The 23,358-nt window shown below is 41.2% G+C and overlaps 5 non-coding genes across 5 annotated transcripts; 4 read left to right on the top strand and 1 right to left on the bottom strand.

The window, feature by feature from the left end:
* The first annotated feature begins 7,601 nt into the window (after positions 1-7,601).
* On the top strand, positions 7,602-7,674 carry TRNAF-GAA (transfer RNA phenylalanine (anticodon GAA)). The gene has a single exon. It is a non-coding gene; the product is annotated as a tRNA-Phe (tRNA).
* A 3,938-nt stretch (positions 7,675-11,612) lies between these two features.
* Positions 11,613-11,684, top strand: TRNAA-UGC (transfer RNA alanine (anticodon UGC)). The gene has a single exon. It is a non-coding gene; the product is annotated as a tRNA-Ala (tRNA).
* A 3,324-nt stretch (positions 11,685-15,008) lies between these two features.
* On the bottom strand, positions 15,009-15,081 carry TRNAK-UUU (transfer RNA lysine (anticodon UUU)). The gene has a single exon. It is a non-coding gene; the product is annotated as a tRNA-Lys (tRNA).
* Positions 15,082-16,233: 1,152 nt separating this feature from the next.
* TRNAR-CCG (transfer RNA arginine (anticodon CCG)) lies at positions 16,234-16,306 on the top strand. Its single transcript has one exon. It is a non-coding gene; the product is annotated as a tRNA-Arg (tRNA).
* Positions 16,307-22,565: 6,259 nt separating this feature from the next.
* Positions 22,566-22,637, top strand: TRNAA-AGC (transfer RNA alanine (anticodon AGC)). The gene has a single exon. It is a non-coding gene; the product is annotated as a tRNA-Ala (tRNA).
* The last annotated feature ends 721 nt before the right edge of the window (positions 22,638-23,358 follow it).

Genomic DNA, 23,358 nt, shown 5'->3' on the forward strand with positions numbered 1-23,358 from the left:
AAAATCAAGATACTGGGCTAGCATTACTTATTGATACTGAGATATTAGCTTTCCTAGCCCTATTAGACAGATCTAGAGGGAAAATGACAGATACACATACATACTTGCATGCACACACACTCATACATCTTCTATCCAGTGCCAACAGTTACTTGTTACCTCCTTCACCCCATAGTGAAAGCCCTGAATTTCAACAATATATGTATTAATTTCCCCAATCACGCAAAGGTAAATTCACACATAGCAAATAAAAGTAAAATTCATACAAAATATGAGAATTGACATACCCTTAACACTACAAACAATAACCCTTCTACATAGAGGTTATGATTTGTTTGCTTTTTTTTCTTGTCTTTTCAATTGAGATAAAGTAGTGTGTAAAACATTTACTTGGATGTGTTCTCTATTTTTCTCTTGAATGAGGTTATATTATCCTTTTGAAATACAGTTAGATTTTTTCTATTCATACTCAATTTTGGAGTATTTTCACATGCACTTAAAGTAAATTTTATTTTTTGAAGTATGTAATGTATCCAGGAGTCAAAAGAATACAAAGAATAATATTCAAAACATTGCAGGAGAATGTTCTGTCCCAAGACTCACCCAAGTGATAGAATGGAAGTGCAATTCAGGCAATCTAATCTGATGGGAATCCAACTTTTAGGCAAGTTCCTCACAAGCTGACTGCAAATCAGAAACAGTGCCTTTCTTTCTATTATTAAGGTTTCTTTCTCCTGGAACAACTATGCCTGAGAGAGGATAAAGCTAAGGAGTTTAGAAATAGCGGAATTGAACTTAAGGTTGTTTTGTGTTTGATAACTTGGTCTTCAGATGCAATGCTGGTCACTAGAAGGTATGAAAAATCTTCTGATAACTCAGTGAGGACCTGAGGGTATGGCTCAGTGCTTAGCATGCATGAGACACTGGGTCCCATCCCCAGTACCCACATTTTCATATATTCTTCTTGCCAACGTACCCTAAGACCTCTTGCTGCCTGAAATATCTTTGTCACACTCAATCTTCTTGGCTATGGCAATTCTTTCTTAACCTTACACAGGAAGGAATCGTGCCCGTTCACTAAGGTTACCCATTGTTAGCTCTGTTATTGACCGAATCTCTCTAAGCATTCTCAGCAGTTGCCACCGCCAAAATGTTTTAAAAAGCAAGTGGCAGTTTTCCCAACCATCCAATTCCCACTTGTATGGAATCTGAAAGTATCAGCAAATGGCAGTCTGTGTTGACCTAATGGACAGACCACCTGATTCCTTGTCAGAAAGTTAATCACTCAAGTTCTTTTGTGGTTCTTTTATTCTAGCTCCTTCCTAACCCAGGTTGCAGGAGGCTGAAGAAGATTTCACTAAAATATTTCACTAGACTTCACTGCCAGTGGTTAACAACTTGATGCACTGGTGGTCACTTTTTCCATCAGAGACCCTCAAACTCTGGAGCTTACATAAAAGTTGTTTAACTACAAACAAATGATAAATGAGGAAAAGATGGCAGTCACCTCAGCAGAAATCTATAAAGGGAAATAGTGCTTTTCTGGGTATTCTAAGGGGCTTCCCAGGTGGCACTAGTGGTAAAGAACGCTTGCCAGTGCAGGAGTCATAAGAGACACGGGTTTGATCCTATCATCTGGAGGAAGGCATGGCTACCCGACTCCAGTATTCTTGCCTGGAGAAGCCCAGAGACAGAGGAGCCTGGCCGGCTACAATCCATGTGGTTGCAAAGAGTCTGAAGAGACTTAGCACACACGGGTATTTTAGGGAAGTTTCCAGTCTGAAATGGCAAATGTTCTGAACTCCAGGGTCCAAGATCAATCCAGGGGAAAATTCACTTCTTTGTTTTCCACAGATAGATAATGAACTCTTGTACTCCCAATCCCAATACATCTATCTCAACTTCAATCTACCTACTCTCCAGGGACACCCTTCTTCCAAACTACTGAGCAATGCATATCTCCAGGTTAGAGCTGTTTGTACAGTTTCAGATTCTGGCCTCACAATGCCTAAGCAGGAGGATACACTTTAAAAAAAAAAAAAGTTTTTTTTTCAGTCACAAAAGGGAAAACCAGGCAAGAAATCTGTTAAATGTTCAGAAAGCAGTCTCTTTTTCTATCTACAAAAGCCAGGAAACCTGGAGATCTTCCATAATGCACCCTCTCCTTTTCTTAATCTCCAGAGGAAGCTGTAACTGTCCATCAGTTGTCACAAGTCACCTGTACAGCCAATTTTGAGGTCATCCCCTTGACCTGTGAATGATTCCTCTATATTGCCTTTGTGCCTGTACAAGGAGTGAGGGGAGAATGGTTTCCTCTGTAGGTATTACCCTTTGTTCTGTGACTGGCTTTCTGCAACCAAGGTCTTCAGTTCTCATTCTGCTCTTCAGACTCCTTTGAGACTCTTCCTAGCATCATGTAAGTAGTAAAGGAGCCTGTTGCAAATGTTAGGAAGAGTTTCTTCAGGAGCAAGATTTGGAAGTATGTGGAGCAAGCAACAGAAACTTTCTCATATTTCGCGTTTCAAGCAAAGCCTTAAGAAGTAAGACGCTTTCTTGGATCTCAAAGCTGCAGCTGCAACCGGTCGATTCACAGCATCCAAGCGCGAAAACCGGGGCATCTGTGCAGCTTCCAAGCTACCCATCCCAGCGGTTCCGGGACTTTAAATGAAAACTCACCTCAAGTACATCCCCAAGGCACTCCACTTGTCCATCTGACGATGCAAAGAGCTGTGAGGCGCTCCCAAAGCCAAAATGGTCTTGGACTAGAGGAGCCAGATCCTTTTCTGTGACAAGCCTACATCCCTTGAGAACGCATCTCTCCTCTCATACCTGGACGGAGACAGAAAAATATGGAGCCTGGACCCCCAAACTCCCCTCAAATCCTAATAATTTTGAGGATGCTTTTCCTCTGTCCACTTCCTTTCCGTCCCTTTTCTCCTTTACTTCCTGCACTTCACTCCATCCCGCCTCTTCCTTCTTGGGTCAGCTGGGCTCCTCTCTTTCATCCTATGTGCTCCTCAATGGAATTTGCACAGTAGTTTTGCTCACTTTTAGTCGCATTTCAATCTCCGTGTTGACACTCATGTGTAAATTTCCACATTGCGTTCTAATTACTTTCCTTAAGTTTCCAGTTCAACCTTTCCCCTGCATAAGGTGAGGCTTGGTTTGATTAGGGGCGAGGTGCACGGCTGGCTGTAGTGGGTAAAACCCTGGATTGGTAGAGGAATGCTGAGGGAGAAAGAATCTGTAAGAGAATCTAAAATATTTTTTAGAGGAAGCTGTCTAAAGACTTGTATCTGAATTTACATTCCCACCAAATTTTAGCTAAAGGCAAAAAGCTCAACTCTTTCCAAATCAGACTGAGATTTGAGAACTTGTCCAGATATACACATTTTATTGCAGGCCGATTCTTTACCATTTGAGCTACCTGGGAAGCCTTACACATTTTATAAATTTTTATTAAAATTCACTTGGCAGGTGCCTCTCAGGTGCTGTCACTTCCTCATTCCAGAGATTATTATTTCTGAAATTCTGAAAGCCCCTGAAATTGTTTCTACTGTATTCAACAAAAGTAGTCCTATGTCCTGGTACTGTCCACTTTATATAAAAAGTTCCTTGTGGTCTCAGATGGGTAAAAAACAATCCTTAGCCAGATATCAGCCTGCAGACCACAATCTGAAATTCACATACTAATAAAGAGATAAGATGTACTAGAGGCAAAGTGGTATCCAAGGAGATCTTTTTTTTTTTTCTTCTCTTCTTTATTTTGTTATTTAAACTGAGGCTTAATTAATATAAACAAAAATGGATGAAATTTAATTATTCAGTTTGATGGGTTATATGCCATGTAACTAATAGCTCTGGCAAAGATAAATGATATTTCAACCCCCGGTAGCTTCCTTGTGACTCATCCCAATCAATACCACTCTCTATCAATACCACTCTCTAACACCATGGATTAGTTTTTTGTGTGTTTTGAAATAATATAAGTAGTATCATACAATATGTACTGATTTGAGTATGGATTTTTCATTCATTTTTTTAAAAGTTGAATACATTCATATTTTTGCTAGTATTGGTAGTTCTTTTTTCATTGTTCGTAGTAATCCACTGTATGAATACTATGCATCAAAACTCTTAAATCCATTTTACTGTTGATGTATATTTAGACTGCTCCAAGTTTCGGTCTGAAATGTCTAATGTGGTCACTGGCATTCCTGTATATGTCTTTCAAGGAAAATACGCATTTCTCTTGGGTGTAAATGGAGCTGTGGAGTTTTTTTATTGGGTGGGGCATAGCTTATATGTATATTTAATTTTAGTCTGTATTTGCAAATAGTTTCCTAATGTGTGTGCACCAGTTTACAGTCTCATCAGCAGTGTGAGAGTGACTATTCCAGTTGCTCCACATGCTCAGCAGCTCTTGATATTATCAGTTTTCTTCAGTTCAGTTCAGTTCAGTTCAGTTCAGTCACTCAGTCGTGTCTGACTCTTTGCGACCCCATGAATTACAGCACACCAGGCCTTCCCGTCCATCACCAACTCCCGGAGTGCACGCAGACTTACGTCCATCGAGTCAGTGATGCCATCCAACCATCTCATCCTCTGTTGTCTGCTTTTCCTCCTGCCCCCAATCCCTCCCAGCATCAGAGTCTTTTCCAATGAGTCAACTCTTTGCATGAGGTGGCCAAAGTACTGGAGTTTCAGCTTTAGCATCATTCCTTCCAATGAACACCCAGGACTGATCTCCTTTAGAGTGGACTGGTTGGATCTCCTTGCAGTCCAAGGGACTCTCAAGAGTCTTCTCCAACACCACACTTCAAAAGCATCAATTCTTCGGCGCTCAGCTTTCTTCACAGTCCAACTCTCACATCCATACATGACCACTGGAAAAACCATAGCCTTGACTAGATGGATCTTTGTTGACAAAGTAATGTCTCTTCTTTTCAATATGCTATCTAGGTTGGTCATAACTTTCCTTCCAAGGAGTAAGTGTCTTTTAATTTCATAGCTGCAATCACCATCTGCAGTGATTTTGGAGCCCCCAAAAAATAAAGTCTGACACTGTTCCCACTGTTTCCCCCATCTATTTCCCTGAAGTCATGGGACCAGATGCCATGATCTTCGTTTTCTGAATGCTGAGCTTTAAGCCAACTTTTTCACTCTCCTCTTGCACTTTCATCAAGAGGCTTTATAGTTCCTCTTCACTTTCTGCTATAAGGGTGGTGTCATCTGCATATCTGAGGTGATTGATATTTCTCCTGGCAATCTTGATTCCAGCTTGTGCTTCTTCCAGCCCAGAGTTTCTCATGATGTACTCTGCATAGAAGTTAAATAAGCAGGGTGACAATATACAGCCTTGACGTCCTCCTTTTCCTATTTGGAACCAGTCTGTTGTTCCATGTCCAGTTCTAACTGTTGCTTCCTGACCTACATATAGCTTTCTGAAGAGGCAGGTTAGGTGGTCTGATATTCCCATCTCTTTCAGAATTTTCCACAGTTTACTGTGATCCACACAGTGAAAGGCTTTGGCATAGTCAATAAAGCAGAAATAGATGTTTTTCTGGAACTCTCTTGCTTTTTCCATGATCCAGGGGATGTTGGCAATTTGATCTCTGGTTCCTCTGCCTTTTCTAAAACCAGTTTGAACATCTGGAAGTTCACGGTTCACGTATTGCTTAAGCCTAGCTTGGAGAATTTTGAGCATTACTTTACTAGCATGTAAGATGAGTGCAATTGTGCGGTAGTTTGAGCATTCTTTGGCATTGCCTTTCTTTGGAATTGGAGTGAAAACTGACCTTTTCCAGTCCTGTGGCCACTGCTGAGTTTTCCAAATTTGCTGGCATATTGAGTGCAGCACTTTCACAGATCATCTTTCAGGATTTGAAATAGCTCCAGTGGAATTCCATCACCTCCACTAGCTTTGTTCCTAGTGATGCTTTCTAAGGCCCACTTGACTTCACATTCCAGGATGTCTGGCACTAGATGAGTGATCACACCATCGTGATTATCTTGGTCATGAAGATCTTTTTGGTACAGTTCTTCTGTGTATTCTTGCCACCTCTTCTTAACACTTCTGCTTCTGTTAGGTCCATACCATTTCTGTCCTTTAACGAGCCCATCTTTGCATGACTTGTTCCCTTGGTATCTCTAATTTTCTTGAAGAGATCTCTAGTCTTTCCCCTTCTGTTGTTTTCCTCTATTTCTTTGCATTGATCGCTGAGGAAGACTTTCTTATCTCTTCTTGCTATTCTTTGGAACTCTGCATTCAGATGCTTATATCTTAGGTAATTGAGCGGTGAAGAGAAGTATTATTTCATTCGGTTTTGGGGTTTTAAATTTACATTTCCCTCAGGGCATATTATGTTGGGCACCTTTTAAATTGCTTATTGGCTATTTTTGGTATCCTCTTTTTGTGACCTGCTGTTAATTTGTTCTTAATGAGATTTTAGTCTTTTACTTACTGTTTTGTAAAAGTTCTTCACAGATAATGTCTTTCCTTAAGCATAAGCATTGAAATACCTTCTCTCAGACTGTAGTTCATCTTTTCTTAAGGAGGAGAGGAGCTGAAAAATTTTATAAGAATAGGAAAGAGAAGAGGAGAGAGGTTGAAGTCAGGGGAAAAGTTCCACTAGGAAATCTGTCCTGGTCATTGCAGAAAAAATGCCTCCAGGAAGTTGAGGTTCCTGCTGGGGCGGGAACCTTAGAAAGAACTGATGGGATGAAATGACTGAAGAGCAGAAACGGTATTATTTGGTTTGCTACCCTTCCATTTCTCCCAGGGTCGCAGGTTAAGAGGATATAATTTAAAGGTTTAAGAAATAGTGGATTTGAGACAATGGCTTTTGTGTCTGGTCAACTATCCAATCTTTGAAGACTTCCTCAGAAATATGATTACTATTTCAAAAAGGATCCTCAGGATCTTTCTGTTATGAGAGGTGTCGTTCAGTAATGGTGTATCCTTTCTTTATGAGAGGATTGGAAACCATACACATGCATCTACTTTTCTCGTTTAAAAACACGTTTTGCTTGCTCACACGGAAATAAACACATTATCCGATGGATTGTCTTTAAGTGGTTCCGGTTTCTATTCTCTGGTCCCCGCACTAACTGGCCACGTGTCAGCATAACGAAAGCCAGGAAAAGAGAGTGGAGAAAAGAGAATTGACTCCTTCCTAATTTCTTCCATCCGAAGCAAGAAGCCGGTCTCCACATTAACGTGCCCAATCATTCTTTTAGCCTTGTCACTGAAGAGCAAGACGGAAAAAAAAAAAAAAAAAACACTGAAAGATGAGTCGATAATTTCATTCTGAATTCCCTCAGTTTTCTGAGCAGTCTTTGAGTTAGTGGAGTAGCCGAATGTGACCAAGCAAAAATATATGCAGCTTTTTGTTTTTAATCTATTTCCCTCTACTTCCCTCCTTTTCTATCAACCCATCCACTGTCTCCTAAAATTGGATCCTATTTTTAGACATGGATTTCAGGGGAGCCAGTATATATGGGGGCGAATGAATGGGCGATATTGAACGAGGTAAATTTAGCCCTCACGACTGAAAACTCCGCTATTTTGGGGAAACAGCTAAGTACAGTGCCCGCAAGTAGCCGAAATAGCTCAGTTGGGAGAGCGTTAGACTGAAGATCTAAAGGTCCCTGGTTCGATCCCGGGTTTCGGCAGCTCGGTTTTACTTTCGCGTAATTACCAACCCGTTAGATAACAATTGTATTGCAATTGCGAGTCTGTATCTGACAACAGTATTTACGGCTTTTCGCAAATACAATCAAAGAATTTGTGTGTGTGTGTTTCGCTCCCTTTTGGTTGCTATCCCACTGAGGTATTTTATTTAAAGTTTTAAAACCCAGGAAATTATTTTCCTAGGAGCTAAGAAATTACAACATGCTACAACCTCTTGCACTTAAAATTCATTTCTGCTTTGATGTGTGTGTGTGTCTCGGAGACAAGCCTACTAAAAGGCCTGGCAAAAGAATTAAACAATCTTGCTGAAAGGAAATGACTCAGTTATGTGACTCCTGAAGGAATCCAAGAAGGAACAAAAAAAACATCTTGAAAGCAAGATGTATGCCTGGGGATGGAAAACCATCCCCTGGAAGGCACATAAAGATTAACTGGGTCTGTCCTTGAGGAAGAAAAACAGGGATACAAAAATGTTAAATGTTAACTGCACAGGATTATCATTGAAGGCCACCTGGCCTGCTATGCTCATGTAAACATGTACAAGCAAGTCTCAAAAAGTATAATAAAGCAGGCTTGAGATCAGTTTGGGCACCTTCACCTCGTGGTGGTGTTGGTCCCCTGATCCCCACTGTAACTTTCTTGAGTGTTTCTCATTCTTTTGTCTCCTCGCACTTTCAGGAACCTGTGCTGTCGAGCTGGACTCGACATGTGTGTGATCTTTTTAATTACAAAAATTGCTGGTGGTGGTTGAGGGGTGGGGGTGGGGAAGCTGTAGAAAAAGGACTACTACACTGTATACTTGTATATATGTGGAAGTGGTATACACAAGAAAAAATTTCCAATCAGAAAATATGAGTTTTCATCTTGAGTCCACCCCCTTTTTAAACTGTTGGAATAGGAGCTTTGGTGAACATTCTCAAGCTTTTAAACAATTACAAGACCATTGCCAAGTTTTGCTTTTGACAAGACATTCCTTCAATCTTGCACCTCTATTTAGAATTTGCACATCTTATTTCTATTTTATTATCTAGGAAAGAATGAAAATAAGCACTTCTTTAAGAATTATTCTGTTGAACTTTCACAAAGGGACCAAGAATACTGAAAAATGAAAGCAAATTGACAGTAAAGTCATCAAGACTCAGATACAAATACATTTTTTCCTTTTTATTTCAACTTTTTTCCCTTGAAACGCTTTGTTATCCCTTGTGTCATTTCGAATTATTTTCTTCTTTTTGAATTTCTGTTTCAGTTTCACAGTGTCTGTAATTCTTGGACATTAGTCAGAAGAAAATAAGCAACAATATTTCAACATTAGAACTGCATCAAGTTGCAAATGGAAAATTGTTACAAACTTAGAAGCAATATGGAGACATTCACTATACAGGAACTTGGTGTTAGAAACTATCCATTAGCTACCTATCCCTCCTCAGTTCAGTAGCTTGCATTTTATCTCATAAAGGAACATTTGATTGGACAAACAGCATCATCGAGTATTGTATTGCCTAATTCAGTAATGATCCCTTTATATTCTATTGAAGTGAGAGGTCTTGGGTAATTCACAAAACATAATTAGTTTTCCATTCAATATCTTAAAAATAAGGCTAATAATAGTTATGTCAAAAATGCTACTATAACTATCAAAGGAAATCATGCAAGTAAATGCTTTGTGTCATGGCCACACAAATGGTTCTGGGGTTCTCCCAGAACAACACCTAAACATGTAATATCTTCTTGTAGCTCTGGCTATCCAATAGCAATAAAATAAAGCCATAAATGAGTCACTTTTATAACTTGTAATTTTGTAGTAGTCACATTAAAAATAAAAATAGATGGTCTTAATTTAAGAAGACTATATAAATGACTTGGTATATCAACCGTCACTTAAATAAGTAGTCAATAAAAATTATTAGTGATATGGGTTAAATTTTAAATATCATATTAAGTCTTTGAGGTCTGGTATATATTTTACACTTACAGCACATCTCATCTTTTAAAGTGTTTAATACTCAAAGTGGCTAGTGGCTGCCATTTTGGACAGTGCAGCATTAAACCTGTATGTCATTGATTTTCCGATTTTCTGAATTGAGTATATATGGCATGAGTGTGTTCTGTCTCTCAATTTACAAGTTTAATTCCTCATAAGAATTCTATATTAAATGAATCCATAGTCTAGATTTTTTTGAAGTATAGATGATTTACAATATCATATTAGTTTCAGATGTACAAAATAGTTACTCAACATTTTTATAGCTCTAAATATTTAATTTTTAAAATTCCCAACTTGTTCATGGGGCAAAAAGAAAAAAAATATACCTTATTATTATGAATCCCTGAGAATCCAATAGACAGGCAGTTTTCTCCAGGTGCAACACATTATGACCCAGAAGTGTTTCTGCCAACCTTCTTAATATTGGAATGCATCATATTTTATAGCACCAGTCACAATAATCCTCTTTAGCAGTTCACGAGCTAAAAAATACTGAAGGTACAAGTCTGTCAGGCAAATTATATTCTTCCAATTTCAAGAGGAACTCAAAATTATTTTGTGAATATTGGCAAAAGTTCATTAATGGGCAAACCAGAAGGAGAAGGTATTAACCACTAGAAATCTACTGTCAGAAAATGTTTTCTTGTGATCTTGTATAGTTCAAAGAACACAGTTTTAATCATAGTAAATCCCAGTATTCAAGAAATGTCCAGGAACAAGCTTATTTTCCTACGAATAGCACTAATGAGCACACTTTTCTGTCTTTATCCACCATCCACATCCATGTGTCTATTGATTATTCACAAATCCAAGGCTGGGAGTAATTGAGTTTGCCATGTAATGTTCTCACAAGCATGCACCACATAGATCTTGAGTTTAACAAGAGCAAAGCTTGTTAAGCAAAGCTCATCTTCTCCATTTCCAATCTTTCTCCCATTTCCAAAAGAATTTTTAAAACATTTTCCTGCAATTTTTTCCATTTGTAATGACATGGCTTTTCCTGCCTTCCTAAATAACTGAATGACTGAGCAAACACACACATATTTTATCTTTATCCTTAACATCTTGTGGCTGTTTGTCTTTGGTCTCACTCTCATAGTCTAACACTCCTCTCCATTGCTAAAGCTGTTGTTTCATTCATGCCTTATGAAGAAGAGATTTTGGATCATTGATGGGTCCGCTCAATTACCCCGGTGCATAGGTTAGAAGGCGTGGGGGGGAAGCCCCTTAGACTGCAAGGCTGAATGCTTCACTCTAAGGTGTTTTACTGATTGTGGCTTTCCTCCATCAAATCTAGTACTTAAAATTCCCATGGAACAAACAAACAGCAAATACCACGGAGCGTTTTAGGCTAGAAAGAAGCTGAATTTCAATGGCCTTGGATGTCTCAGTTTAAGGCATTTTTGTGCATGTGTGCTCAGTCATGTCTGACTCTTGGTGCCCCGTGGACTGTAGCCTGCCAGGCTCCTTAGTCCATGGAATTTTTCAGGCAAGAATACAGAAATAGTTTACCATTTCCTACTGCAGGGGATCTTCCTGACCCAGGATCAAACCCGCCTCTCTTGCACCTCCTACATTGGCCGGCCGATTCTTTACCACTGAGCCACTAAGACATATTTGGAGGAAATCTAAGAGCCAGATACTGAGAGTTGATCTGATTTCCTGTCAAGCGTAATAGGAGACCCAACCATGTTTTAAGGCCAAGGTGGAAACTTCTTGAGGTTATCTGATAAGTTCCAATCTTTTGCCTTGCCCCGGGCTGATCCCTGGCACAACTTCTATACACTAGAGTATCAACATCCTTCTTTGGTTTCTGAGGGTCTCCGGCCTAAAACTTGGCATTAAACGCTACTGTCAAGACGCTCAGGAATCCAGAACCTCAGGAAACAAAATTAATTTCCAGAAAAGTATTAGCAAGAAGGTAGCCAGCGAGGGGGTGTAGCTCAGTGGTAGAGCGCATGCTTTGCATGTATGAGGCCCCGGGTTCAATCCCCGGCACCTCCAGGCGTTGGTTCTGTTTTTCTCTGGAATACGCTCAAACTGTTCTTCAAGGGACAGATTTAGCTTTCCTAAGCTTTTCCTCCTTATAGTCCTGTACACATAGAAAGTAAAAACATAACCCAGTGGGTTTCGGTGAAATCCCTCATCTCCTGCTGTGAACCTCGACGTCACCGAGACGATTGCCACAGCAGAAGGAAGACAAAAACCAAGTGGGACAAAGAACGGGATTCTAATCGGAACAGTCTGGACTTCTTGGCCCTGAGATTAAAGTTCTGACAACTGACACACTAAACTATTTAGAGGGAAGTTAAGTGAGCTTCTGAAAACCTGAAACAGTTAAAGATACTTGATTACTGGCTTACCTTTCATATCTTGCATTCCAAGCTCAACACAGGGAAAAACCCTCACTCCTACCTATACCTCTGGTGCTGAAATCTAAAGACGCAGGCGGATCCCGTTTCTATTTTGACCGCTTCTCCTACCACTGGCGCGTGTGTATCCGGACGCTGCGGGCCCGGCTGCCCCGCGATCGGAAACAGCCAATACCACCCGGATCCACCGAAAACAGAAACTCGACGCCGGGAAAGAGCAACGAAGTCCTCCGAAAGCCGCGACAGTCGAGCAAAACGAAGGGGATCTTCCTGCGGAAAAGTGCCCGCAGGCTCGCTTCTTTTATTGAGCATGGAGCTGTGAGCTTTCCATGTACCCAGAGGAAGCGCAGCAGAGACGGGCAGCTCACCGCCTCTCCTCCCAGCCAGATGTTTTGTCAACCTAAGCGTTTGTCCAATTTTTTTCCTCCTCCACCTTCCTGTGGCCGCGCGGCAGCCCTGTACTCCACCATGTCTCAGCTTGCCTTTCCTTATCATTCCCTGCTTTCTGCTCTCAAGTTCTTTCGCCTTGACCCACACTAATCGCCCTCCTGGCATTAACTTTCCCAAGCAGCTCAGCTCTCTCGCCTCAAAGGCTGAGAACTGCCAAACCTGGCTGACTTTCGGAGTCAACGGGGGGAGCTGATGAACAAGGTCGGTTTCTTGCTTCGCCCATCAAGGATAATTTAGAATTTCCTCTAAAGCTAGTACCTGAGTTGGCTGTCGCACCAAATTTTGTCTGCAAGTGGGAAGCTCTGCCCTTTCCACGAGGATAGTGGGATCTCAAGAAATAATTTGGCAAACGGCAAGTTCATTTTGCACGTCGGGCTCAGGGTGCTCCCTGATGCTCTTTCGTTCAGTAAAGGATTCCGGATTCCGTATATATTAAGAGGGGCAAAAAATCGCTGGATCATCCTGCTGTCCGTTCCTGTCCTCAGCTTGGACCCTGTGGATCTCAGAACCAGAGCTACAAGACCTTGGGAGACAAACCGATACCGGATTTCCTGACCATGGTGCTGCCCACGTCCCCCCCATCCGACCCCCACCCTCGCCCCCGCCCTACGTCGACCTTGATTTTTATTGTTGTTTTTCTTTTGCTTGCTTTAGGTTTTTTTTCGCTCTTTTCCCCTTTGGCTCTCTCAATGAAAACTTAGATGACTAATACGAGACTTTTTTTCTTTTCCTGTATCCATTGAGATTCTGCTTTATTCTATGGGTTATTTAGAATTGTGTTGTTTAGCTTTCAACTGTTTGAAAAATCTGCCTCATCTTTCTGTGACTTTTGGTTCGGTTCCACTGTGGTCAGAGAACACACTGTATCCTTCAAGTTTATTAAATTTGTTGAGGTTTGTTTTATGTCCCAGGATATGCTCTATCTTGGATATTTGATGGATTTGAAAAGTGTCCTGGGGCATTTTCTGTTTAGTTGTTCCATCAATTATTCTGAGAGAGACACTGAAGTCTCCAGCTTTATTGGTAAATTTGCTTATTTTCCCTTTCAGCTCTATCAGGTTTTGTTTTTGTTTTTCCTTCTTCACATATTTTTCAGCTCTGTGATTTGGTGCATACATATTTTGAATTGCTATGCCATTCTTGATGGATGGGCACTTTGATCATGTGATGTCCTCCTTTGTCTTTTCTTTGTTATAAAGCTTATTTTATCTGATATTGATATACTGCTTTCTTTTGATTAACATTTGCATGACATTTTTAAAATCCTCTTAATTTCAAACTGGTTATATATTTACAGGTTATATTTGAGGTAAATATTTTTTATAAATACACAGCTTATAGTTTGATCATATTTTCTAATCTACCCTGTGGATTTAATTGGTGCCGCTAGACTATTTACATTTAATGTAATTATTGGTATGCAAGGCTTAAGTCTGGAATTTTAAATTTTTGTTTCGTTTGTTCTCTGTTATTTTTATTTTTTGTTCTCTTTTTCTTGCCTTTTATGGACCACTTGTACATATTTTAGAATTTCATATTCATTTATCTATACTATTTTTTTTACTGTATTCTTTGTGCAGATGTTTTTAAAAGTAGTTGCTCTAAGAATTCTATTATAGATATTTAACTTATCAGAGTGTACTGGTGTCACCATTTTACCAGTTCAAGTGAAATGTAGCAACTTCACCTTCCTTTTTGTCACTTTACTTTTCCTCATTTGTAATATAATTGTCTTAAGCATTTCTTTCACATATACTTAGAACCACAACAGAGTTATACTTTTGTTTCAAAACTGTTATACTTTTGTTTCAAACATAATTAAGAAAACTCAAGACAAGGAAAGTTTACTGTACTCACCATGTTTTTTGCTTTTTGTTTGTTTCCTGATATCCAATGTTTTTTCTCTTATCATTTATTTTCTGTTTGGAGAACTTACTGTAGCCATTCTTTAAGGTAGTTCATTGGCAGCAAATTACCTTAGTTTTCCTTTATCTGAGACTATCTTGTTGTCTTCTTCATTTCTGAAGGATATTTTCTCTGGATATAGTATTTTGGACTGACAATTCCATTCTTTAAGCACTTGGAAAATGTGCCACTTTATCATTTCTGATGTAGCTGCTGTCATTTGAATTGATTTTCTATATGGCTGGCTGAAGTGTCTTGTGTTTCTGGTTTCAAGACTTTATCTTTGTTATTAGAGTTCAGAAGTCTTGGCTGATTTCCACCCCCCCGACCCCCACCCCCACCCCTGGTCAATTGAAGAAAGAGATTCTCTTCTAAACACTACATAAAATCCAAACCTTTGGGTCTGCAGTCTCTAGTCTGAACAATTTCCCAAGACTTTCCCTTAGGGTTGGTAAATTCATCACACAATCATTTCATCCTTGTAAAGCAACGAGCAAAGTTTCAATAGGATTACCAAGAGTTGCACGCATACTCATACAAAGCAGGGCATCTTTTCCTGGAACTCATTCCTGTGTGAATAGAGATAAAATAGAGTATTGCATGCCTGAACAGGGACTTGAACCCTGGACCCTCAGATTAAAAGTCTGATGCTCTACCAACTGAGCTACCCAGGCTCCTATTATTAGGTTTTCCCTGAGTAATTATCTTTGCACATTTGGCCAATTTATTTTATCTTTCAGGTTTTAGTTCCCAAGTCAGATTTCTTGAATTTTCCTCAGTGCTAAAAAGATTCTGTTTGAGAGCAATGTTGCAATTATCAGGAACATTTTCCTTCCTCTTCTCTTCTTTGTCTTCCTTCTCTAGGTTTTCAGAACCAGAGATGCTGTGTCTCCTAGACAAAGCATTGCTGGGTTTCAGACCATATTGCTAGACACAGAGAGTTTCATTTCTTGCCAAGTCCCTCACCTAAATTTCTCCAGACGGTACTCACACTATTTCTGTTTGTATCCCTCTTCATTGTCTTGCACATCTTTCTTGCAGCCTTTGTAGGCAGAGAGAAAGAGAGTTGAAGGAGGAGGAATTTGAAGATGCAAGAAAATGTTCTGTAACAGGTCCCTTTCTGCTGGTTGTTGAGACTGCCCCCAAGCATTTCTTTGGCAACGGGGGTCTTGGAGTTAGTTGATGGGAGGCTGAGAACCAAGTGTAACAGCTCTTGCTGGCCAGGCCCAATGTGGTGTGGATTTCCACTCTTCAGTTTCTACTAGAACCAACAGTCTCTCCACACAGGAAAACAACAAGGGACCATTATCTAATCTAATGCTTCTCATTGAACCCATTTCTAGAAGGAAAAGGATTTAACTAAAACAATTTCATAGGAAACAGCACGAGGTGTTTCTTCAGACTCATTCAGTCCAGGCCCTAGCTGCTACTCTTCTGTTTGAGCTTACAGGTTTTTCTCCTTGGAGGATGTGCCTTTGTGTCTTTGCAATAGAACAGATCAGAACATGCCAAGTTCTGAAGCTCCCTTTCCTTATGCTGTCATCACTCCTTCATTGCAGACTTCAGTTCTTGGCTCATTAGTTTCCATCGAAACTGTATCATCATTTTCAGTGACTTAGGCAAGACAGCCTTCAAAGTTTGCATCACTTCTGATCGCCTTACCATTTATTAATTTTAGTAATTATTGTCAGGGATTTGATGCAGTTTTATGCCCTTTGGGGTGGAAATGTTATCAATGAAATCGTCCTCTAACTGAAATTAGAAATTTGAAAATAGAAACGTACCACGTTTCAGCTTTCAAATTTGAAAGCATGACTTCATCAACTGGCCGCGTGGCCTAATGGATAAGGCGTCTGATTCCGGATCAGAAGATTGAGGGTTCGAGTCCCTTCGTGGTCGTTCTTTTCTTCTCAGCCAAGAAACAGAATCTGTTTTCATTTGACCTCTAAAGGCTGACCTTGAAAAGAAAACCTGAAATGGGACAAGCATCTTTAAAAAGCCAAATTAGTATACCCATGAATTACTGATAACCTTGCATGTTGTCATTGGTGTCTTATCACCAAGTTATACCTCATCAGTTCAGTTCAGTCACTCAGACGTGTCCGACTCTTTGCGACCCCATGAATTCCAGCATGCCATGCCTCCCTGTCCATCACCAACTCCTGGACTTCAATCAAACTCATGTCCCTCGAGTTGGTGATGCCATCCAGCCATCTCATCCTCTGTCATCCCCTTCTCCTCCTGCCCCCAATCCCTCCCAGCATCAGAGTCTTTTCCAATGGCCAAAGTACTGGAGTTTCAGCTTCAGCATCATTCCTTCCAAAGAACACCCAGGACTGATCTCCTTTAGAATGGACTGGTTGGATCTCCTTGCAGTCCAGGGGACTCTCAAGAATCTTCTCCAACACCACAGTTCAAAAGCATCAATTCTTCAGCACTCAGCTTTCTTCACAGTCCAACTCTCACATCCATACATGACTACTGGAAAATCCATAGCCTTGACTAGATGGACCTTTGTTGGCAAGGTAATGTCTCTGCTTTTCAATATGCTATCTAGGTTGGTCATAACTTTCCTTCCAAGGAGTAAGCATCTTTTAATTTCATGGCTGCAATCACCATCTGCAGTGATTTTGGAGCCCTAAAAAATAAAGTCTGACACTGTTTCCACTGTTTCCCCATCTATTTCCCATGAAGTCATGGGACCAGATGCCATGATCTTCGTTTTCTGAATGCTGAGCTTTAAGCCAACTTTTTCACTCTCCTCTTGCACTTTCATCAAGAGGCTTTTTAGTTCCTCTTCACTTTCTGCTATAAGGGTGGTGTCATCTGCATATCTGAGGTGATTGATATTTCTCCTGGCAATCTTGATTCCAGCTTGTGCTTCTTCCAGCCCAGAGTTTCTCATGATGTACTCTGCATAGAAGTTAAATAAGCAGGGTGACAATATACAGCCTTGACGTCCTCCTTTTCCTATTTGGAACCAGTCTGTTGTTCCATGTCCAGTTCTAACTGTTGCTCCCTGACCTACATATAGGTTTCTGAAGAGGCAGGTCAGGTGGCCTGGTATTCCCATCTCTTTCAGAATTTTCCACAGTTTATTGTGATCCACATAGTCAAAGGCTTTGGCATAGTCAATAAAGCAGAAATAGATGTTTTTCTGGAACTCTCTTGCTTTTTCCATGATCCAGGGGATGTTGGCAATTTGATCTCTGGTTCCTCTGCCTTTTCTAAAACCAGCTTGAACATTTGGAAGTTCACGGTTCACATACTGCTGAAGCCTGGCTTGGAGAATTTTGAGCATTACTTTACTAGCATGTGAGCTGAATGCAATTGTGCAGTAGTTTGAGCATTCTTTGACATTGCCTTTCTTTGGAATCGGAATGAAAACTGACCTTTTCCAGTCCTGTGGCTACTACTGAGTTTTCCAAATTTGCTGGCATATTGAGTGCAGCACTTTCACAGCATCATCATCTTTCAGGAGTACATCTTTCAGAAGTACTAAGGCGTGTATAGTTATTGATACCATAATGACCCTGAATTTTCTTGCTCAGAATCCTTCTCTAGAAGTGGTAGAAAGGAAGGTGAATTTCCCCTTAAAGTAGGGGTGGGTCTCTTTTTCTTATTGTAGGATCATAATTCTCCACCCAGGAATTGAACCTGCATCCTCAGCAGTGAAAACTGTGCAGTCCTAACCACTGAACTGCCAGGGACTACCCTGGGCTTCTTTTTCTTGGTGGAGATTTAAGATAGACTTTTCCCTCCCTTTTCCCTCTTCCATTTTATTGTCCTTTTGCCAAAATAGCCACCTTATGTGGAACCAAAGCCTCTAGCATTGGAACAGCTGCAAAAGCAATCCATTGGATCATTGGTTTTCTTGTTATATAAGCAGGGAACTCATGAGAAAATGAATGAAAAGATGCAGCAAGAAGGATTTGGTTACAGAGTAGATAAAACACATGGAGATACAAGGGATTTTACACATGATCTTGTATACAGAAGGGTGGTGGCTCAGGTGGTAAAGAATCTGCCTGTGATGCAGAAGGAAGGCACCTGCTCAACATTAAAAATCAGCTTTTCCTAGATATTCTTTAAAAAAATCGGTGTCATTTTTGGATGGTTTTGAGAAACCTCACAGTTGGCAAGAGGAAGTCCCCTGGATAAATTTCACCAATTTAAACATCATTAGACTAGATCCTTTCTAGCATTGCTGGTTCAATATCCTGGAAATGAAAAGGTATACTAGGCAAAACTAAGGCAATCTGAAAAGATTATGGATTCTATTTTCTAAAATTTATCAATTTCAGTTCATTAATTTGGCCAGTGTATCATCCTACTAGGGAAACTGTGTGAGAGTATAGGGAAACTTTCTGTAATGTCCTCTCTATTTTTCTTTATATCTAACTTCAATTTTAAACTTTTTATAAAACCAAAATGATCTCTCTTTTAGACCTACAAAAGAAGAGCGTGTTTAAAACGATTTAGAGCAAAGGTTTTGCTGTAGAGAGCAAATTTCTAACAGGGCTCTTGCACTGGTTAGCACCCACATTCAACAAGAGGGTGACAAATAGAACCTATGTCACTGTCTGATTTCTATGAAGATTTTGAAGTAACATTCAACAGAGGCTAAAACAAAAGAATAACCATGTGACTAGTAACGGGCTCCAAACGAAAGCAGGGTTCAGTAGTTTTTTTGTGTATGTATGAAATTATGGGGAAAGTGAAAGAATCTACACCAGAACGGGGTCTTGAATCCTGGGTCTTCCGACTAATGTCCTGATGCGGGTCCAACTGAGCTACCCGGGAATACGATGGTTTCAGTGGGAATTTATTACTATTTAAACCCAAAACATTTCGCTACTACTTAACCTCACCTCCTCCCCCATTCTTTCCTTTGTATTTTAAAACCAAGCATGCTAAAATTTGTTGATGCCAGTTGAAATGCCCAAGCACAGAACCGCAGCTGGAATCCGTTTCTAAATTCGAAGCTGCTGCCATTTGGGGATACGAACAACTTCGCCTTTCCGAAACCTCGGATACGGGGGCTACTGCTCCAGATACACGCAACCACAGGTGCGCCCTCGAAAATGCTCAACCTGTGTTTACCGCGACAGAAAGTGGAGCAAAGCACCCTCGGAGTAATAAAATCTTGGTTAAAACGGACATATCTTTTTGTGAGACACAGTCTTTCAAACCACTTGCCTTGGGAAGGAGCCTTCTCTTCCCCAGGGCCTGAAGAAAGTGCAGCAGCGAGGCTTCGCTTGGGCGCTTTCCACCTCTGCGCCTCTCCATTGAGATCCATCTCCAAATGATCCTCTTCTGTCTTCTTCTTCTGCTTGCCTCTCTTTCTCTTTTCTGCCCCGCATCAGCTTCATCCTTTTCCCCTCCAAGAACCAAGTTACTCTCCCTTCTCCAACCTTACCTCTGCTGATTCCACTTCCCAACTCTCCTCTCTCCAGTATGGTAATAGTATAACCCATCCGGGCACCTATCTTCCCATCCCCATTCCCTCCCCTGCCAGAAGGTTTGGGATTTTTGTCCAAAAATTGTAGATTAACAATGGCACCCATGTTTGCCTAAAGATGGAAAGTGTTCTCCTTTTCCGCCTTGGGGACTGATGAAATTTGCTGATTTGTCAAGCTTTGGAACGTTTTAGGAAAAACGAATGTGTTTCACAGGTTGCGCGCAGCTTCCCTTGCACTCTCCTCTGCGCAAATAACTTGATCTGAGAGATGCTACAACAGGAGCGCTCACATTTCTCCTCTTTCCTCTGGCCGCGGCCTCTCTTGTACTGTCTATAAAATCAAAGCTGTAGCGTCGTGGTAACAAAGCCGCTGTCATATTCCAAGTCCAGGTGGCGAATGCAGGAGTTTGCAAGACTACAAGACTGACTGAGACACATACTCCTCACTCTTTGTTTCGGTCAAGTATTGTGAATTAAATCACCTCTTGTCTTTAACTCACACCTGGACCAACGTCCCCTTGGCTGTACTCCGGGAACCCGTCTTTTTTATTCCAAGTACTACTTTTTAACAAAGATCATGGCATCTGGTCCCATCACTTCATGGGAAATAGATGGGGAAACAGTGGAAACAGTGTCAGTGTTATTTTTGGGGGGCTCCAAAATCACTGCAGATGGTGATTGCAGCCATGACATTAAAAGATGCTTACTCCTTGGAAGAAAAGTTATGACCATCCTAGATAGCATATTGAAAAGCAGAGTCATTACTTTGCCAACAAAGGTTGGTCTAGTCAAGGCTATGGTTTTTCCTGTGGTCATGTATGGCTGTGAGAGTTGGACTGTGAAGAAAGCTGAGTGCCAAAGAATTGATGCTTTTGAACTGTGGTGTTGGAGAAGACTCTTGAGAGTCCCTTGGACTGCAAGGAAATCCAACCAGTCCATTCTAAAGGAGATCAGTCCTGGGTGTTCTTTGGAAGGACTGATGCTAAAACTGAAACTCCAATACTTTGGCCACCTCATACAAAGAGTTGACTCATTGGAAAAGACCCTGATGCTGGGAGGGATTGGGGGGGGAGGAGAAGGGGATGACAGTGGATGAGATGGCTGGATGGCATCACGGACTGGATGGATGTGAGTCTGAGTGAATTCCGGGAGTTGGTGATGGACAGGGAGGCCTGGCGTGCTGCAATTCATGAGGTCGCTAAGAGTCGGACACGACTGAGCGACTGAACTGAACTGAACTATGTTTTGCATCTTTTTGGTAGCTGTGGGCAAGGGAAGACTTTCTAAAGGGAAGATCTGATGACATAACAGAAGATTCAGTTCTGGGACTCTCCCTCGTGGTGAACTGGAACTGGCACAAGAGGCAGTTGGGAAAACCACCCCTTATGGGGAAGAGGATTGTGGAAAGATCTAAAGGTTTTTTGGTCCAGAATAAATTTCTCTTTTACCTGCCCTAGCCGTAAGACAAGAGTTCAGCCCAGAGGTTTCAGAAATAGAAGAACTGAAAATAATGGAGGCGTTTATCTTGCCATTTCTGCTTTATTGACTATGCTGAAGCCTTTGTGTGGATCACAATAAACTGTGGAAAATTCTGAAAGAGATGGGAATACCAGGCCACCTGACCTGCCTCTTCAGAAACCTATATGCAGGTCAGGAAGCAACAGTTAGAACTGGACATGGAACAACAGACTGGTTCCAAATAGGAAAAGGAGGACGTTAAGGCTGTATATTGTCACCCTGCTTATTTAACCTCTATGCAGAGTATATCATGAGAAATGCTGGGCTGGAAGAAGCACAAGCTGGAATCAAGATTGCCAGGAGAAATATCAATCACCTCAGATATGCAGATGACACCACCCTTATAGCAGAAAGTGAAGAGGAACTAAAAAGCCTCTTGATGAAAGTACAAGAGGAGAGTGAAAAAGTTGGCTTAAAGCTCAACATTCAGAAAACGAAGATCATGGCATCTGGTCCCATGACTTCATGGGAAATAGATGGGGAAACAGTGGAAACAGTGTCAGACTATTTTTTGGGGCTCCAAAATCACTGCAGATGGTGATTGCAGCCATGAAATTAAAAGAGGCTTACTCCTTGAAAGGAAAGTTATGACCAACCTAGGTAGTATATTGAAAAGCAGAGACATTACCTTGCCAACAAAGGTCCATCTAGTCAAGGCTATGGTTTTTCCAGTGGTCATGTATGGATATGACAGCTGGACTGTGAAGAAAGCTGAGTGCCAAAGAATTGATGCTTTTGAGCTGTGGTGTTGGAGAAGACTCTTGAGAGTCCTTTGGACTGCAAGGAGATCCAACCAGTCCATTCTGAAGGAGATTAGTCCTGGGTGTTCATTGGAAGGACTGATGCTAAAGCTGAAACTCCAATACTTTGGCCACTTCATGCGAAGAGTTGACTCATTGGAAAAGACTCTGATGCTGGGAGGGGTTGGGGGCAGGAGGAGATGGGGACGATAGAGGATGAGATGGCTGGATAGCATCACTGACTCGATGGACATGAGTTTGGGTAAACTCCAGGAGTTGATGATGGACAGGGAAGCTTGGCATGCTGCGATTCATGGGCTCGCAGAGTCGGACACGGCTGAACGACTGAACTGAACTGAATTGAACTTATCTTACCAACACCTTTCTCCAACGATTTTTAAAAAATAACAAGGGACAGTATCGTTGCACTCTGACACAAGGGGGTGTAGCTCAGTGGTAGAGCGTGTGCTTAGCATGCACGAGGCCCTGGGTTCAATCCCCAGCACCTCCACAAGTTCCATGCGTTTCCCACACTGCTGAGGTTCTTCTGCCGCGGTGGTTTCTGTACACAGATCTTTTTAACTTGTGTAACATTTAATTATGGGGCTTGACATTCCTTGGATCTTCCAAGGAAGTGATGGGACCTGATGCCATGATCTTCGTTAAAAAGTAATACTTGGAGTAAAAAGGCGCGTTCCCAGAATACAGCCGAAGGGACGTTGGTCTGGGTGTGAATTAAAGACAAGAGGTGAATTAATTCACAGTACTTGACAGAAACAAAGAGTGAGGAGTATGTGTCTCAGTCAGTCTTGTAGTCTTGCAAAGTCCTACATTCAGCACCTGGACTTGGAACATGACAGCGGCTTTGTTACCACGACGCTACAGCTTTGATTTTATAGACAGTACAAGAGAGGCCGCAACATTTGGAAACCGTTTTCTCTTTCCATCTGGATCTAAATTCCCCAGGAAACTTTTCAGATTCTGCTCTTTTGTACCTTTCTTCTAGCGTTTCCAATTGTGGTTCATAGCCAGAAGCATTGGAGGTGCAGGCCCCTTGATGTGATGATGTGGGCAATCTGCCATCTGGAGGAGGTTACCAAGAGAAGGAGCAACACGTTCAGATTTCCAGCTGAGGGCACTTGAGTTAACATGGGCATGCATGTCATGGCTGAGGCTTCACAGTACTAAGGCTCAGATACTCCCTTCTCCTGGAAACGTGTATCCAAAATATG

The sequence above is a fragment of the Ovis canadensis genome, chromosome 20 (assembly GCF_042477335.2).
Source record: "Ovis canadensis isolate MfBH-ARS-UI-01 breed Bighorn chromosome 20, ARS-UI_OviCan_v2, whole genome shotgun sequence".
Lineage (NCBI taxonomy): Eukaryota > Metazoa > Chordata > Mammalia > Artiodactyla > Bovidae > Ovis > Ovis canadensis.